The 18,676-nt window shown below is 37.8% G+C and overlaps 2 long non-coding RNA genes across 6 annotated transcripts in view; one reads left to right on the top strand and one right to left on the bottom strand.

Annotated features, from left to right (window-relative positions):
• The first annotated feature begins 7,891 nt into the window (after positions 1–7,891).
• Positions 7,892–14,298, top strand: LOC123746867 (uncharacterized). 2 transcript variants are annotated; one of them, XR_006771570.2, is made up of 5 exons: positions 7,892–8,043; positions 10,235–10,389; positions 11,014–11,135; positions 11,650–11,780; positions 12,716–14,298. It is a non-coding gene; the product is annotated as an uncharacterized lncRNA (long non-coding RNA). The 2 variants fall into 2 exon arrangements; XR_006771569.2 differs by having other exon boundaries at positions 7,893–8,043; positions 11,027–11,135.
• LOC123746868 (uncharacterized) overlaps positions 14,262–18,676 on the bottom strand; it is a 22,219-nt gene continuing 17,804 nt past the window's right edge. For all 4 annotated transcript variants that reach the window (XR_011226101.1, XR_011226100.1, XR_011226102.1 and 1 more), the window contains 2 exons: positions 17,087–17,243; positions 14,262–15,300 (listed from right to left, as the gene is read on the bottom strand). This is a non-coding gene — a long non-coding RNA (uncharacterized lncRNA). The remainder of the gene's footprint in view (positions 15,301–17,086; positions 17,244–18,676) is intronic.

Below are 18,676 nucleotides of genomic sequence, written 5' to 3'. Positions count from 1 at the left end.
GCTGATTGGGAATGAGGAATTAATAAAACAGGGCTCCTCCTCCTCCTCCTCCTCCTCATGTTTTTATTTCATATAGATAGGAGAAAGAGCTTTGTTTATCCTTTGTGGTATGATGATGAATACCTGCCAAAAGACAGATAATTTAGAATCTTATAATCACTGGAAATTTTCAATTTTATAAAATAAGGATGATGATTATCCTTGTCCATTACGTGACTAAATGCCTCCAATATTGATTTTTGTTTGTTTACTTTTACGAATATAGAGAAAACCTTTTCATACCAGCCTGTGTATGCCGCATGTTTATGGAAGAGAATGTAGAAATATTAAATTGCTTGTGACCAAAGCAATATAATTTGATCTACCATTCACATGCTCATCTTGTGTACATTTGAGCTTGTAACCGATCTACATTATACACTTTTGTATTTGTATAAAAGGACAAGTATAAGGTGGATCAGTTCAAGGTAAAACAGGTTACATTTTAGAATCAGACTGTTACTTATACAAACAATTCCGTGCCATTGATGCCAGCACCATATCGATCTTCTCCGACATGTTTTGTCTCCACTTGAATCGAGGGCTCTGCAAGACTGAATAGCATTTCAGTATTTAGTTTTATGATATTTTAGTGTTTTTACATGTAATACTGTGTCCATTAAAGCATAATTGAAGTATATTTAAGAATCCCTTCACACACCTGTTTGTGAGAAGTTATCATCGGCAATGATACTGATTTGGAGAAAGCTGGGAACTTGTTAAGGACTTGAGCGACTGATGGTTGTTTACCTATGGAAATATCTCTGTATTATTTAAAAACAAGGAATTGCATAACACATTGACTAGTTATGTAATCATTTAAATATAAATTTTATTATACTATTTAAATGTGTAAGTTGAAATTTGTAGAGTTTTATATTATTTTAATAAAATAATTGATTGTGGAAATAGACAAAAAATATATAAAAAAAAAAATTTGCAATTTTAGGCATTCTATAGCAGTGACATTTTGAAGGATGTTAACGGCTATGTAACTGGGGAATCATAAATGTAAACAATTTTATAATCACTTATGCATGTGGATATTGTTATATTTTTAAGCTGCTTGTATCCTTTGGATATAGCCAAATTTTAGAGAACTTAAGCATACTGTACTGCTAGATCTAATTTGATTGATTTTAAGGAATTTGTCAAGCTTTTAACACGTGTAATAACATCAGTGAGTAGTATTGATGGCAGAGAATGTGTAATGCTGTGGGTGCTGACCATTTTTTGTGAGCGAAGGTTGTGTTCATGGCAATCCTTGGGTAAGGCTTGGGTTTGGAACGGTAGCAAGGAGAGCAACAAGAAAAGTTCAGTAATGATATTTTCAGTGTGTTGTGCACAGTGGGTGAGGTATTTAGTGTACAATCTGACATTCCAGACACCTTTAACAAGTTATGGTGTTTATTATATTTTTGGGGATCTCATTTGGTGCTTGCATTGTTTTCTTATTAATTAATACCATATTTTTAATCTTGATGGTTTTTGAAATTTTAAAACTTTGTTGAATAATTTTTTGTAATTATTTCTGGATAATTAGCTTGCTTTTATTGCATTTTGATTATTTATTTGATGCTCCACACTGTACATCCTCAGAACTAAAACTTGTATACATAATATGTTTGCCCTTATTCTAGTTCCAAAATTATCTTTACTTTATGTATAATGTGTTACCCACCCACATGCATTTTTTCTAATGTACTGTGAAGACTTTATCATGATAATGAAGAAGTCCCTATAACCTGCAAATTATGTGAAACTTTAGCCTCTGGAACATGTTCTTACTAACTTAGTGTATCTATTCAGTCCTGTTAAAAGGTTGGCGAGGGTTATAAAATTGTATTAGTTTGTAGAAAGTATTGGTGTTTCATTTCTCCTTGTACGGAAGGGGTAAGGAATTGCTAATGTGCCAATTGTCTGCAGGTATTGGCTGACAGTATTAACATCCTAATTTTAGAAGGATATTATAACTGTTGTTATAATTTAAATGCACATTTGTACCTATTATACTGTAAAGTGTGCCTTGCTATCTAATTTGTACAATGTTACATGTTCTTGCAGAGATGTGGAAGGTGAAAGATCGTATATATTTTGTGAACTTTTTTTTTTCACTCTCTCTCCATAGTGAGCCTTTGCTTCTAAAAATTGTCAATTCTTCACATACCTTGAACTAACTAAAGCAAAGATGGACCAATTTGTTACATTTAACCCAAGCTCATGTTGCTATACATAAACAATGTTACTGTACCTAATCTATTTAGCTCTATCAGCTGGTGTTTATCAAATGTGATGTAATAATGGGTAAGGAAGAAAGAAAACGAGAAGAGCAATATAAACTAAAGGGGAGGATGCTCGAGAGCTTGGAGAAAGAGAAGTAAGAGCGCATGAAGCAATCCTTCATGGCCAGTATCCTCTTCCAAGATAAGTATTTTAGTGGCAGAGCTTTATGTAATTTTGTATACTCTTAAAATTAGTTACTTTTCATGAGCCAACACTTGTCTCTTCATTTGTTTGTGCTTTCATGGCCCCGAAGTCATTGGACAGTCGAGTTCTGTTTGGTTCCCAGCCACACTGGTGTTGCCTTTAATGATCTTACAGATGCCACTACCATTAACAAAGCCATTTGTGCTGATTCCATCTCCCAGAAGCAAATTACTGGGTTGGAATTTTACTTAATCATTCATAATGTATCCTGAATGATATCTAGGATCTCTTGAATATTCTGCAACGCAGTCTCTGCCTCTTTTCGACAAGTACGGAGTTGTACCCCAAGGTAGTGTTCTGAGCACTTGTCCTTTAACCTTGTTGCCCTCAGTGGTCTTGTTTCCTCCGTTCCCTCTGGCATCTTCTTCAGTGCTCTACGTCGACGATCTTACCCTTTGCCGACGGGGATGACGACTCGTCTTTCCTTCAACCATGGCGTCGACTTGCGATTGATGCCGCATCGTCCCGGGTCACCAATTATGGCTTCAAATTCTCTGCAACTAAGACTTGTGCTATGACTTTTTACTCGGAAACAGGTCTTTCTTCATCCCTCTTTGTCGCTTTATGGTCATCCCTTTGTGTACAAAGATTCTGCTGCGCTTTTAGGGTTAATCTTTGACACTCGTTTGTCTCAGTCACCCCGTATCTCTTACCTCTGAGTTGAATGCTCTAAGGCCCTTAACCTACTTAAGGTCTTGTCTCATACTTCTTGGGGAGTGGATAGGTGCACTCTCCTCTCTATACATTCCTTTCTCGTACTGGCTAAAGTCGACTATGGTTGTCCTGCTTACTCGTCTACTTCTCCTCCTACTCTTTGCCGTCTTGATGCTCTGCACCATACTGGGTTACTCCTCAGATCTGGTGGCTTTCGTTTGACTCCTACCCTCAGCCTGTATGTTGAAACCAGCATCGCGTCTCTCGAGGACCGCCACTATCGCTACCGTCGTTGCTGTTTTTTTTGTTGTCCCCTAAGTTCCCTTGCCACTTGGGGGGTATAGGGTGTTTATGTAGGTTTAGGGCACCAATCCCCCCAGCCACTGGACATGGCAAGAAGGCACCCCTAAGCACCTTGCGCAGTTCTTACACACTGCGCAAGGTGCCCCACTGTCACCTATGTCGTGCTTTGACTTTTACCCCTCCTGTTGTCCCTGTTCCCCTTCACCACCTCCCTTTCTCTGTGCGGTTGTCTCGCCTATATAAATTATCTTTCTGTTAGTGTTACCAATATTTCTCCTCGCATTGTTCCATTCTTGCCTCCTGTGGAGGGTCCCCCCTTCCTAAATTTTGTAAAACCCTGACCCACGTGACTAAAGCTTTTACCCCCCTACAGTTCTGAAATGTCTTTTCCTTGAACACCTTTCTTCACACTCCCACTTCATTTCTGTCTTCACCAACGAGTCAGAGTCTGCAGATGGTGTAGGCTACTCTGTTGTTTTTCCTGACCACAGATATGTGTGTCGTCTGCCTCCGGAGACTAGCATCTTCATGGCAGAACTTTCTGCTTTCTCACTGTCAATCCTCCTTTGTTGTTGTAGTTGACTCTCGCAGTGCCCTCATGGCTCTGGTGTCCTTTAATCCAGTCCATCTGGTGGTAGTCTAGATTGAACATTGGTTGTTTCTTATCTCTAGTAGATTTAAGACAGTGGAGTTTTGCTGGGTTCACAGCTATATTGGTGCGTCTTTAAATGAGCGTGTGGATGCTGCCGCCGAGGAAGCCATACGCACTCATCCCATCTCTCGCTCTGGCGAGGTTGCATATTGGCCATACACACTTAGCTCACGGGCACTTTAATGGAGTGCCACCCCGCTCCTTATTGTCCCTCTTACGGTTGTGCACATCCTTGTCGAATGTCCCGACTTCCAGGATGCTCGTGCGTGTAGCTTCCCGACTGTCCCTTGCATTCACTTGTCCCTCGATACAATTGTTGGCGATTCGGATACCTTTGATATCGTTTGCCTCGTGCATTTCTGTTCGCATATTGGCATTCTTGGTGATATTTGTCAGCCCTATGATTAATACGCACATTTGACTGGTGCTACATAGCCTTCCCTGCTTGGTGCCTCCTTTTGATAATTCATTTCTGCTACAGTTCTATATAGCTGCAGTCTGCCTACAACCTGCAACTCAGTCATCGCCTACAAGAGGAAAACCTATTCGTTATTTTCTTTCATCCACAAAGGTAAGAGACCAGCTGTTCTAACCATTTATTTGCTATCTGACATCAAATAACATAAAGAAGCCTTGTCAGTAAATATTGCAATATTCCATCAATAGTATTAAGAATAAAAACAGTATTGAAACATATTTTAACCACTTAGTATACATAACTACTTTACAATTGCTGCTTTTGTGAGGTGTGTGTGTGTGTGTCTCCAAGACAAAGAAGCAGGAGGAAACTATCTTTGGGCTTAATGCCTGGCTCAAATGCTGTAATGTTAATGTCTTTTTTGTAAGTAGTAAACAGTTTCAGGAACACTCATACCACCCATGGTAAGGCAGCTGACCATGAAATTATAATTAGACATGATGCTGTTAATACCTGAATAAAAGAAGTAGCCTTGGCAACACAGACCAGCATTTCTAGCGAAATCAATACCTAATTACATGAATAAACTATAAAGGAGCAAATAATACCTGGGTATTATGTACAGAAAGTTGAAATGTACGTCAAGCCCTACAACTTGAAAAGGAATCATGCTCGCTCTGGTAGAAGGAAGTCCTATACTGTATGCTCAGGTAATGATTAATGTATTTTTTATTCCAATAAGAAATTGCCAATATTTAGATTGTTGAACACTACAGGATGTAAAGGGTTGAGACTCCATAGCCAATAGGGCACTGCAAGGGTGAATCACAATGACAGTGAGTGAGAGGAAAAATGTTAAAAGGGGAAAAATATTTTCAGAAACAATAGGAGGGAAGATAAAGCTTCAGTATGTGAGTTAGGGCTTGAAAAATTTCACAAGCAAGACCCTCTGTTGGGGGCAGGGGGGCAAGGAAGTATCGAACAGTGCAAGGAGTGACATTGCAAGTGTGGATGCTGTGAGTCTCACAATTGAGTCACCCTTGCATTGAAAAGGAAGGTGGCAAAGAGGGAGTAAGTCGTTCCTGAGTGGCAGTGAAAGCACAACTTTAACCACTGAGAGGTATATAATCAAAGGAGCGAGGATGTTGTAAGGATCACGTGAGGTGTCAAAGGTAGTAATGATCATGACAATCCTTTAGAGACATGATGCTAGTTTCGACATGAAATTTCTAGGCAGGCCACGAACAAGTACCAGAGCTGAGGTGTAACCTAATGTGGTGTAGGCCGTCAAGACTATGAATAGTCAAGGGAGAGGTAGAGGAATCGGCGGGGTGGGCATAATCGAATTTAGACTGAATAAGAGTACTGCATATAGATGCCTGTGCATGTTAGCAATTCTCCAGGAAGTATGGGGCAAGTTAAGAACCTTGGAGCATTCATGGAGGTAAGCAACACTGGAAACCCAAGACAAATGGGTATCAAAGGCCAACCCCCAAGAGTTTGCAGAAGAGGATTACCATAGATACCAGGTACAACGGATTGAAAACAACGACCTCCAAAATTAGATATATAAAATTTGCACTGTGACAATCTAAGAGAAAATTTAGTATGTCCGTCACGTGTAGTGTCGAGAGTAAACATGAATAGAGATTAAAACTACCCAAGAGGGGGCATGAGTAGCCCGTTATGCCATGGGTTGAGGGTATTGTAAAGGTGGACGCCATGGTGAAGATGGGGTGGGGGGGCCAGGGGGTGAAGATGGGAACCAGGGGGTGAAGATGGAAGACCAGGGGGTGAAGATGGAGGACCAGGGGTGAAGATGGGGGCCAGGGGTGAAGATGGGGACCAGGGGGTGAAGATGGAGGACCAGGGGGTGAAGATGGGGGCCAGGGGTGAAGATGGGGACCAGGGGGTGAAGATGGAGGACCAGGGGGTGAAGATGGAGGACCAGGGGGTGAAGATGGGGGCCAGGGGGTGAAGATGGGGACCAGGGGGTGAAGATGGAGGACCAGGGGGTGAAGATGGGGGACCAGGGGTGAAGATGGGGACCAGGGGGTGAAGATGGAGGACCAGGGGGTGAAGATGGGGGCCAGGGGTGAAGATGGGGACCAGGGGGTGAAGATGGGGGCCAGGGGTACAGATGGGGACCAGGGGGTGAAGATGGGGGCCAGGGGGTGAAGATGGAGGACCAGGGGGTGAAGATGGGGACCAGGGGGTGAAGATGGGGGCCAGGGGGTGAAGATGGGGGGCCAGGGGTGAAGATGGGGACCAGGGGGTGAAGATGGGGGACCAGGGGGTGAAGATGGAGGACCAGGGGGTGAAGATGGGGGCCAGGGGTGAAGATGGAGGACCAGGGGGTGAAGATGGAGGACCAGGGGGTGAAGATGGGGACCAGGGGGTGAAGATGGAGGACCAGGGGGTGAAGATGGAGGACCAGGGGGGTGAAGATGGAGGACCAGGGGGTGAAGATGGAGGACCAGGGGGTGAAGATGGGGGCCAGGGGGTGAAGATGGGGGGCCATGGGGTGAAGATGGTGGGGCCATGGGGTGAAGATGGGGGGCCATGGGGTGAAGATGGTGGGGCCATGGGGTGAAGATGGTGGGGCCATGGGGTGAAGATGGGGGCCATGGGGTGAAGATGGGGGGGGGCCAGGGGGTGAAGATGGAGGCCATGGGGTGAAGATGGTGGGGCCAGGGGGTGAAGATGGTGGGGCCATGGGGTGAAGATGGTGAGGCCATGGGGTGAAGATGGTGGGGCCAGGGGGTGAAGATGGTGGGGCCAGGGGGTGAAGATGGTGGGGCCAGGGGGTGAAGATGGGGGACCATGGGGTGAAGATAGGGGTAAATATAATATATACATAAACCTATAATATATATAATATATAATATATAATATATAATAATATAAACCAGAGATAAAGGAGAATGAATAATAATAAAGATAAGGCAAACGAAGATAATGGAAGCAATAAGGTATAATTGTATTAAGATCGTTAGGGTAAATGATTAATGTAATGACAATGTATTGGTGGTATGCTATTGTCATGAGTCTTGTGGAATTAATGTACATTCATTTGTATGTAAAGTTTCCCAGTTATAATGATAGAGGCATTGGTGAATAAAGTTAATGAGTAGTTGAAATGTTGAGTAACGACTGTTTATGTCCTGAGAAATGGAATGAAACACGTTGAGCGTAATTTATTTTCCTGATTAGCCACATTTTGAAAAAATAAATGATGGCGATAATACATAAATGTAAATACGTGTAGTATAGTGTAACAGAACTTTGTATTGAGTATACTAAAGGGCAAGTTGGCCACCCTTCCATAATGGGTGACATTATCGAGACTTGGCAACACCGGCGACGACTCGACCTGTGGAGGTACCTGCTGGTGGCTGTCAGTGTGTGACCAGCAGTGACAGGGTGAGGATATCGCAGCTCCAGTCTTCTTGGTCGTTCGCTGTGATTGGGTCGTCGTCGTTATGAAGAAGTAAGGAGTGTTATTTTGTTCGTGGTGATACAGGATAAGTTACAGTAACGTGGGTGGAAAATAATAACCAAAGTCAGTCATGTGTGACTTTGAGTTAAGTTAGTTTATACATGAAGTGAATAGTTCGGGTAGATCGGTAGTGATTTATTGTAAGTTTTGTGTAAAATAGTTGCCGTTATCTAACTAAACCTACGATTTAACAGGTAGACTTGGCTCCTTGTTAAAATATTTCGGCTTGTAGGTAATGTACGGTTTACTGAACTTTAGTTTTATAAAATGTTTGTAAATTGTCCTCAAATAATTAAGTCGTGGTAGATGTTGGTGGGTGAGGGGCCAGAGTGCCTAGTAACGTGATGTTAAATCTTTAACTTTGAAAGGTTTTGAGTATTCCTTATGTTAACTAAAGATGAGGCTAAGTACTTGTACAAAATACATTGTTGGGGAAAAATATTTAAATATAGTTATTCATAGGAAATTGGATTATTGTACATAAAGAATTTATTGGTAAATTAATCTTTATTCTAAGCTTGATTTAGGTATTGTAAAACTGTCACTAGTTTCATACACTTAAGGTAGAGCAGATTTAATTAGATGTACATGGGGAAAGAAAAGTTAAAGGGGGGGGGGGCAGGCATTTCAATAAGTGAATATAATGTATTGCAGTGAAGTTATACCTTTTGTGAAGGCATAATTTTAAATACAGAAGTTTTCAAATTCTTATCGGTAAGTGAATTAGTTTATTAGTAATTTTTCAGGGATTTTTGAAGTTGGTTTCATGAGGGTTGTTCATCTGCAAATAGGAAAAATATAGAAATATTGGTTGAGTAGTTCTGGGTAACCTTCAGGAATGTTTAAATATTTATAAAATCATTAAATGAACTTGGATGGTATTTGATAAATTGTCGAGGAACTAAACATAAAAGGTGTAAATGTCGTATAAATGAATTAAATATAACACACTGCAAAATGTGCCTAAGATTGACATAAAACTTCCTAATTTGCACCCTTAGATAGGCTTGTGTAGTTATGTGTAAGTTTCATGCCAATCTGCTGTTAAAGGGAAAAAAATAACGACATTAAAATCCTTTGCTACTTTGATTGTAGTAAAACTAGATTTTAGCCTACAAAAGTTATTTAAATGCTAGAAAAAATGACTAAGTCTGTATATGCTACTATACTTACTTGAACTAGTTGAAGGATTTTCAGTCAAAATAAAAATTGAAGTAGTTTTCATCTACAGCATATTGAGATTACCCCCCGTAAACGTAAGAAAATTATGGTTGGAATGTTTTGCAGAGTTTACCTTTGGAGGCAAAGAAGTGTCATTGGGTAATTTGAGTTACCCTGGGGATACTTTTGGTTATTACTTCCAGTGACATTTGACCAGCTTGATCGACGTTAGTAGTTTCGTATATTTCGCAGATAACTACAGGTTAAAGTTTAGGTTTAGGTAACATTGGTAAATCTGTAACAGGGTTAAGAAATTACTATTAACATAATAGAAGTAGGAATCTGTAATTTGTTTAAAGCATAGTTTACTATGAGATTGGATATATGTAAAAGTTGCCATCATATGGGCGAATAAGCCTTCTGCAGTTGCCTTAATTATGGTTGTTTACTGGATCAGGGAAAATGCATAATCATTAAATATGCAAGTATAATTTAGTTTTGATGTCCATAGATCAGTTTGTAGATGTGCTTTAGTTTTAAAGTAGTTTAATACTGTACATGAAATGTTGTGGAATTTAACAAATTGCAAATTAGTGTGCAAATTGAATAGTTTTTTTGACAGATGGTGGTTTAGACCACTAAAGATCTAGTGGTAGGGATATTATGGCATGTGGCAAATTAGAATTGTAATAGAGGTCTGGCTGAAAAGCTAGATATAAAATTTTTCGTCAGTCTTGCAAGTGGTTTAAGGATGTAGAAATGCTGGCTAGTTTAGGCAAGATAGTAAAATCTGAAAGGCAATATGGCACCGTCTGACAAAGGGGCATAATCATAGCTTTGAAGTAGAATGTGGTGGTAATCGATAAGATGTCATTAGTTAATTAGTTGTAGGATAATGTTATCCTAGGTTTGTAGATGGGGTAAATTAAATTTGTTCCAAAAGTAGAGGAAAACAAAGCATTTAACTGTAGGTACCAAAAGAATTGCTTGTAACGTAACTGGTGGATATACCTAATTTTAGGTCAGATTGGCTGGAGCCGTTTCTGGAGATGACTACCAACCTGCAGTGAAGAGCCAACTAGTCATGGGCATGCATAGCTGTAAATGAGACGGTTCGAGGTTTTGCCAGTCGACTAATCTAAATGACAAAGGTTGTCGGAGTAGTCGTCAAATCAGGTGAGACGTGTACATATATGGGTTGGCTAGAGGGGAAAACTATACAGGAAGTTTGCCTTGTAATGTACTAAAGAATAAAGTGTAAAGTTACTGAAATCGTAAGGTAAAACAAAGTAGGTATACCAAAATAGGGAAAGACCGTTAAAGGCCTGGAGCATAATGTGTGGTAGGAGAATAAGTAGGTGGTTTTAACTTTGGAATATTCTAGTTAATGATTTGTAATGGAGAGAGTTGAGAAATCTTAAACCAGGGTGGTATTTGTCTAGAGAATTGTTTAGTTATATATTAAGCCGATAAGAATCGGAATTGAAAGTTTGCGTTTAGGTAGTAAAGTAAAATTTTGTAAAAGCTTTGAACTGTAGTCTGCTTAATGCTTTGTAGGTAAATACTAATGTAACTGCAGAAAGAATATGAATAACGTAAATTTTAAAGCATTAAACAAAGTACCTTACTAGTTTACTATAGTTTAGTACTCTACATAACAAAAAGTTAAACATGTAACATTGTAGGTTGTGGTCTGTTAATGTGAAGAGATGAGATTGAATAAAGTAGAAATGTGTAGAATAGATTTAAGAATAAAGAATGCCACAAAGTTCCTTAACTTATGTAAATAATCTAATGTAGAAATTTATTTCAGGGCTGGGTGGCTGTAGGCGTGAAGATGGTTGAAAGAAAGATCCTAGTTGACTAAACTGTGTAAAGTAAAGCCAGCCTTGAAGTCTCCAAACCCAATCAAGCAGGATTAAGTAAGTATGCAGTAAAGATGTCTGAACAGATTAATAAGTGGGGTTAGCAGTCTGTATTAGTCAATAGTTATTTTTGGGCTGCAGTTACCTTGTGCAGTTTTATTTTAAAATGGGGCATAAAAATACTAGTTCAAAGGAAATACCAGCCCATCTTCCAGACAAAATTGAATCCATCACGAAAAAGTAATTTGCTTAGAACACTTCAGGCACAGATGCTTTGTAGTTTTACTGAAATCACAAAGGGGGTAAATGGTTTACCTAGATGCTAAAAATAATAGCGAACATGAACAGCACCTAACCTATGCTTATATGCAAATCTTTGAAGAATGTGAAATAATAATGTAATTTATGGCTGTCTTTGGGGGGGTGGGTAAATGGACCAGTTGAGGACAGGTTGCCATTACATAATGAAATAAAGGCTATATGACACATATTATGTAGTGCCTAAATGTGTAGTTAATGGTAGAATAGGTGTTACTAGTTGTTTGAAGTGCTGTAAAGTACATAATTTCAGGTGGTACCAGAGGGGGTTAGCAGGACTTGCTGCAGGACATGTGGAGCAGTAGAAGATGGACGCTTCTATACTAAAGGACAACGATCACTGTAGACCTGGATGTGTTGCTAAATTTACAATTTGACTAAGAGGTAGATATTTTGTCATTGAATTGTGGAATTTAAGTTTAGTGCACTAAATTTGTTTTTGTAAAGTGTTAAAGTTGGAAGGATGTGCACTGTTCTTCAGGGTAGAATTTGTAGTGGTTCACTGGAAAACTGTAATAAGTTTTGCTATATATTTAGTTGGCAACTGTTAAGAGTAATGCAGGGTTTTAAGTGTGATTGTATAAGTGCATAGAAACTGTTAATGAATGTAATTTTTGTAACAATTTAGTAAAAGTTTGTACAGCTGTAAAATATTGATAGTAGTGAATTGGAAGAGCCATGAGATTAGTAAATGTAGTATGGTATTTGCAAGCATATGGCTTTGACTTGTACAAAAGATCATAGGTTAAAATTGTTGTAAAGGCTGTTAACCTACAAATCTTCATCTAACAGTTTATTTGCAATGTTATTTGAGTGAAGGTTTGGTATAGTTGTGCTTGTGGAATGAAATTGGAATAGTTTACATGTAAAAATATAAGAATGTAGTTTGACAATGGATAAAAAATGTTCATAGCATTAAAGGAATAAAAAACTGAAATAAAACAATAGTGTGTTTGGCATAAATGATTTTTTAAGGGTTTTTAAAAAATTGGTTTAGCTATTGTTGATGGGATAAAGGTATTGTATAAAATGGTGTAAATAGACAAGTTGAAGTTTATATAACATAAGTAGGTTGTGTGTGCAATACATGGTGAAAGTTGATACATGTTTGTGGTAATGTGTTATAAAAATAGATGTGCACAAGAGGCTTCGTATATAAAGTTGTAATGAGTGTCCTTGGTTTTGAAGAGTGGTAAGAGATTTGTTGTAGAAAATTTATAGCAACCAAATCATAAATGTCTAAGTTAATATTTAAGTCTGTAATGGAACATTATGCATAAATTGTTGGTTATATAGTAATATTTTAAATTTAATTGCAGGAATGGTTAGTGTTGAAAGTGAAGGAGCTGGTTGGACAGCAATGCTGGACTTGTGATCCTGGGTGCCAGTGAGAAACAATGGGCAGTTTCTTTCAGGGGCTGCTTCCTGGGGGTGGAGGCCTGGGCTGTAGAGATGGTAAAGCTGTGAAATCTAGAGATAACCTAAAGGTGTTACAGGAAGTTGAATGTTGACCTGATGGTAATGAAGATAAGCTGGAATGTTGGTCTTTAATTAGTGAAGGCTGTAGAAAATGAAGAGAAATTAAAAGAAAAATGTTAGTGATTGTATTATTGTATGAAAGTAAATTTCCTGTTTTAGTTGGTGAAACTGCACCATGGTACAGATTGATGTTGTAAGGAAAAGTTTGTAATATTACTTTAAAGTGGGCAAAGAAATGGATGTAAACACCTGTATATTAAGCCTAGTTGGTTTAAAAGGAATATAGTTTTGTATGCTAATAAATATATTAATAAATGTTAAAGTACCAAAAAACAGGGTGAGTGGTACAAGGATTAAGACTACATATAAGATCTCAGATAGAATGTTATTGTAAAGTTAACCATAATAACCTTGTAAATACCAGTAGTATACTAAAGAATTAAGGTTATGTAAATGTAATATGCAGTCATATCACTAGGCACATTGACTACATGTGCACCATAAGCTGTTAAACTTTCAAAAATGATTGAAGAGCTGAACAACAATGTATACAACATTTAGTGTAAATTGTGACAAATTAAAGCATAGGGAAAAAATGCATCTCATGGAGATAGGCTCCACCCTTCTATATAATATTGATGAAAAGCAGGTTGTTGGCCTCTACTGTATCTGAGAAAGTGTCAATAATTGTTCAGTTGTGTATATTTAATTGGTATTCTTAAGCATTTGTGTAATGTGATTGTAAGAAAGTAGTGATACTGTTATAACTGGAATATGACCAGTCTGTTAGAATAAATTACTAGCATGGTTTGTTGAAGATTTTCTACCTAGAACAAAGTTCCATGAACCTGTAGATAGTTATGGTACTCTAGCACTAAATTTGTTTCCTGGAATTGGTCACATATAAAGTAGGTTTTAATGCAAGAATACTTTCAGGAACCACCAATGGCAAAGTTTTTTCATGATAAATTCCAACAACTCTGCCATTGGTGGTTCCTGAAAGTATTCTTGCATTAAAACCTACTTTATATGTGACCAATTCCAGGAAACAAATTTAGTGCTAGAGTACCATAACTATCTACAGGTTCATGGAACTTTGTTCTAGGTAGAAAATCTTCAACAAACCATGCTAGTAATTTATTCTAACAGACTGGTCATATTCCAGTTATAACAGTATCACTACTTTCTTACAATCACATTACACAAATGCTTAAGAATACCAATTAAATATACACAACTGAACAATTATTGACACTTTCTCAGATACAGTAGAGGCCAACAACCTGCTTTTCATCAATATTATATAGAAGGGTGGAGCCTATCTCCATGAGATGCATTTTTTCCCTATGCTTCCAAAAGTTGTATGTTAGGATTTAATTAAACATGTTTCCCTGGAAGATTTTTAATAAATATTCAATTTACATCTTATTTTTAAATTATTCCTGACTTCCAAATATCCTATATTTATTAGTACTTAATATTACCTTGAAGTTTATGTACTTGAAATTAAGTAACAAAGTTGTTACATCTAGTATTAGTGTACTTTATATTAAGATTGATAGATCTGGACATTAACACTAACTTAGTCCAGATGTATCAATTAGAACTTATACTAAAACTAGAAGTAACAACTTATTGTTACTTCTAAACTTTAATAATAAAGTTTACAAGTAACTAAGTTATTTCTAGTTTACAAGTTCTAATTGATACATCTGGACTGAGTTAGTGTTAATCTGTCCACATCTATCAATTGTAAAGTACATTAATACTAGATGTAACAACTTTGTTACTTACTACCTTGAAGTCTATGTACTCTTAGATTTCAATGTACATGAAAATCTCTAACTATGGGAATTTTTTCAACTAAAAATAAGAGCCAGAATATGGCTGTAAAGATATCAATTATGCAAATTCTATTATACACCTAATCAGCATTCATTATGCTTAACTAATGTTTACTTCAAGCATTAAACTACACCATATTACAAAATCTAAGTCATAATGAAAACTAACATGTTATGGGTAGTCCCATGACCTTACATTCACACCTATACATTATGATTGCTGAATGTATTTCTCTTCTACCAATTTAATACATTTCAACCAATTCAAGTTATATACATATATTTTCTTTGCCAACACCTCTGCCAACTATTAAATTATGCACTGAGGATGTGTACTAACAATCACTTCTCATGAAACTAGATACAATATTTGTCTACAGATGGACACATCATTACTGATCCTCGTTATTTATGCTATCCCCCACTCAAAGTGTTTGCCCAATTTATAAAGTTTCATTTAAGATGCCTTCGATCAAAAACACTGCACTCCATCACATTGCTTCATCTGTCGTATGATGCTTTAAGTAACGACAATCTCGCCTCACACAATGCAGTCATTTGTCGACATTTTCCATTCATCTCTGAAAAACAAAATTTTTCGTTTATTATTATGGATTTCACATTTCTACATAGTTTCTATCATTCGTGGTTATACAAAACCTTTCATTTTTTTATTACATTCTTACTTTTATGTCAACCCATCTCTACATATACATTCAAATAATACCCTACTCTAATTTACACCTTGTTACAACTCCATCTCCAATATCAATTCACACATCACCTATATGTTAAGCTACACAACATGCATCCTTTGATTTCATACCAGATAAACTTAACAATACCCATTACAAACATTAATTTGGACATTTTCTCTAACCTTTACATTTATTCATATTATATTCTTGATTTTCTAACATTAAGCAAGCATTTAACATGCCATAAACCTGTTAAACACCGTTCTCCAATGTATGCCAACGTCTCTTGTTTCTCTTCATACTACAACTCATACTCTTGTCATTATGACACCTCTCCCATTGAACATTTTACTCATTCCATACTTGTCATCCTCCACTACTCTAAGAGTACCGTGCTTTCTACGTTTTTTCAACATTCACATCAATACCGGGGTAAATTATATTTTCCCCATCCATACATCATTGTAAAGTCTCTCGGCCCCCCCCCCCAAGGGTTTTACTCTCGTTATCTCTCTTTAATTTTGTCTCATTGATAGGTATCACCACTTACTGTTATTCATTTATATATCAACTATTGGTTTATTATGCCTACAAACTTTGCCAATTTTCACATTTCACTCGATTGTATAAGTGATTTTTCCCCTTTTTTAAAAGCTGCATCATTATCACATGATAACCTTCAATACATACCATTCTTGAAAAATTTTCTATTTTCTATTGTTGCCGACCTTTTAACCAGTCAATACATCAATACATCCATTTTCGATTCACCATTCACACAAACTAACATTTATCTAACACATCCTCTCCACTAATATTTATGTTTCATTCTTTATTGTGCAATCCATACCCATCCCGTGGGCGGTGGTGGAAAGGGTTACAGAGGCACAATCACTTCAAGTGACAATCTTTTGAAGCTAGTCACACATTTGTTAATGTTATATATACATGTACAAATATATACATTCATTAACATCATTACATATTGATATTCTCTTTGTATCAAGCGATTCAACACGACGCTCACAACAGTCGCTATACATCTATGGTGACTCACACATTTACCAATCTTACTACACCCCCACCAAACTCACCAACACCTTTACAGGCATCAGCAGCATTACCTACATTAATCACATTTTGAATGCTTCCCTAAATATTCCTGCCAGTACAGCATTAAGAATGAGGTATTTACACATTTCTTGCACTCCATTCATAATGTTATCTCCAATTTCCGTAAATTTGTCACATTCCATTATATAATGATGCAAACTATGTGATTACTTCTGCAGACACTTTACATTTAAGTCAATTCAACATCAGCTGATGTTCCAAACTCTCACAGGTACTAGTAGCAGAGCCTAAGCATACAGTCACATTTATTTAGTTGTCATAATCAACGTTACAAAAAGCTTCCGACATTTTTGAGCCTTTATTGATCTTATTACAGTTTTTATTCGTTTCTGACTACACTACATGTTTGCATTTTTTCCCCTACTGGAACAACAACAGTCTCCATTATTAACTATTGATTTCTCATCACATTTGCTCATTCATCAATTACTCTAACTAAAATTTACCTTCCCCTCCGCTTATACAATCCTTAAACTCGTTTCCTACTTCACAACCCATATACCTGCTTGGGCTAGCACCATTTCTCTTCACACACCTGATCAACTCTTCTGTGATTCATACATCACACTTCAAGTAGAGCCTTCACATTCCTGGAACACGACCAAACCACAAAGCCTCCTCGGACACCTTCATTCCCTCAACGTGTACTTTCTACAGTACCCAGCTTCTCAATATCATGCGCTCGTGTCGGTCTGAAAGAACACAATAAAACACCAATACAGTCACAGATTATATATATACTGTACACTCAAAAATACAACATTCACATTATAACTGACACATCCATTATACATCATTCACTATACAACATCGATAACCAACCTACACAACTTTAACATTTACTACCATTCCTCGGCACATGTACCCTTAATCTCCTACACATGTATATCTCAGATGTCTGTACATATCCCAGTAGTTTGGGTCCCGGTACTACAGTTGGGTTCCTTCTCGACGCACATTTCAAATTCTCGGTTTCAAGCCTGTCAACAAATATTTACCCAAATTTCCTTTTACCTCATGCCTCTGTTCACCTACCATTCAATAGGTACTCAGCATTTTGGGGGGGGGGGGCGCCTACAGGTGGCTACTTTATTGTGCACCCCATACTCATCCTGTGAGCGTTAGCACAAAAAGCATGACAGAGGGCACAATGGGTCTTACAGACAATGTTCCATTTGAAGAGCTATATATTTACAGTAACTAATAATACATTAATTAATGGTACGTCTTATTGCTAATACATAATGATTTCAGTATTGGACATATTACATTCACAAGGGGGACCTGCTGTTTATTATTAGTCTTCACAATACACTACTTTCTTAATCTCGTATGTCGTTTATCTACTGGGAACGGAATATCGATACAGTCCAAGGATTTCAGGTATTTCATCCTTAGTAATAGGAAGTGTCGTGTGATAAGGCAACCCGAGTTTACATTTCTCTCTAAATGCCTGATTTTTACTACAATCCAAAATATAATGTTCGAGTGTGTCCCTGTCTTTGTCCACACACTTTACTTCATCTACATCCTTATACAACCCAAACTGTCAGATATCTGTAGCCAGGTCTTATTCCAGCTCTGACTATGTCTTAGTCTGCTGATTTTGTTACTTGGTCCATACACAACTTTTACTTTTCACATTTCATTGTGATAAACAATGGGCCTGCTAGTTCCAGTTTGCACTCTTCCGCTTTCAAATTTATCAGAGTTCTCGTCTAACGACACTTAACAGACCTATTTTATCACTCGAGATTCAATTCAACACTCTTTATTTACTGCAACATTACCAAGGGTGTCAACTTTCTCATGTTCCTTCAGGCCAATGTCAGAAGGTATCCACAACATTTTGATATTTACCCGCTTATCAAGTAAGCTTATATATATCTGTCGGCCTTTGGAGACAGGCACGCTATTACTCGATTGCAAACTATTTATTGCTAGTAGTGAGGAAAGACAGTCCAATTAATTAAGCTCTCTACTTCAGTGTTAATAATTTCAAGTGCTATAGTAATGTTACAAATTCACCTTGCATTGTGGATGCCCAGTTGCTAACTCTTATATTCCTTTGCATTGTGCTGCCATTCGGCTGATGAGCAATAACGGCACTTCCTGCCCTCCCTGT

Source organism: Procambarus clarkii, chromosome 93 (assembly GCF_040958095.1).
Source record: "Procambarus clarkii isolate CNS0578487 chromosome 93, FALCON_Pclarkii_2.0, whole genome shotgun sequence".
Lineage (NCBI taxonomy): Eukaryota > Metazoa > Arthropoda > Malacostraca > Decapoda > Cambaridae > Procambarus > Procambarus clarkii.
Note: the sequence above shows the minus strand (reverse complement) of the source record. Positions and strands in the feature narration are given on the sequence as shown.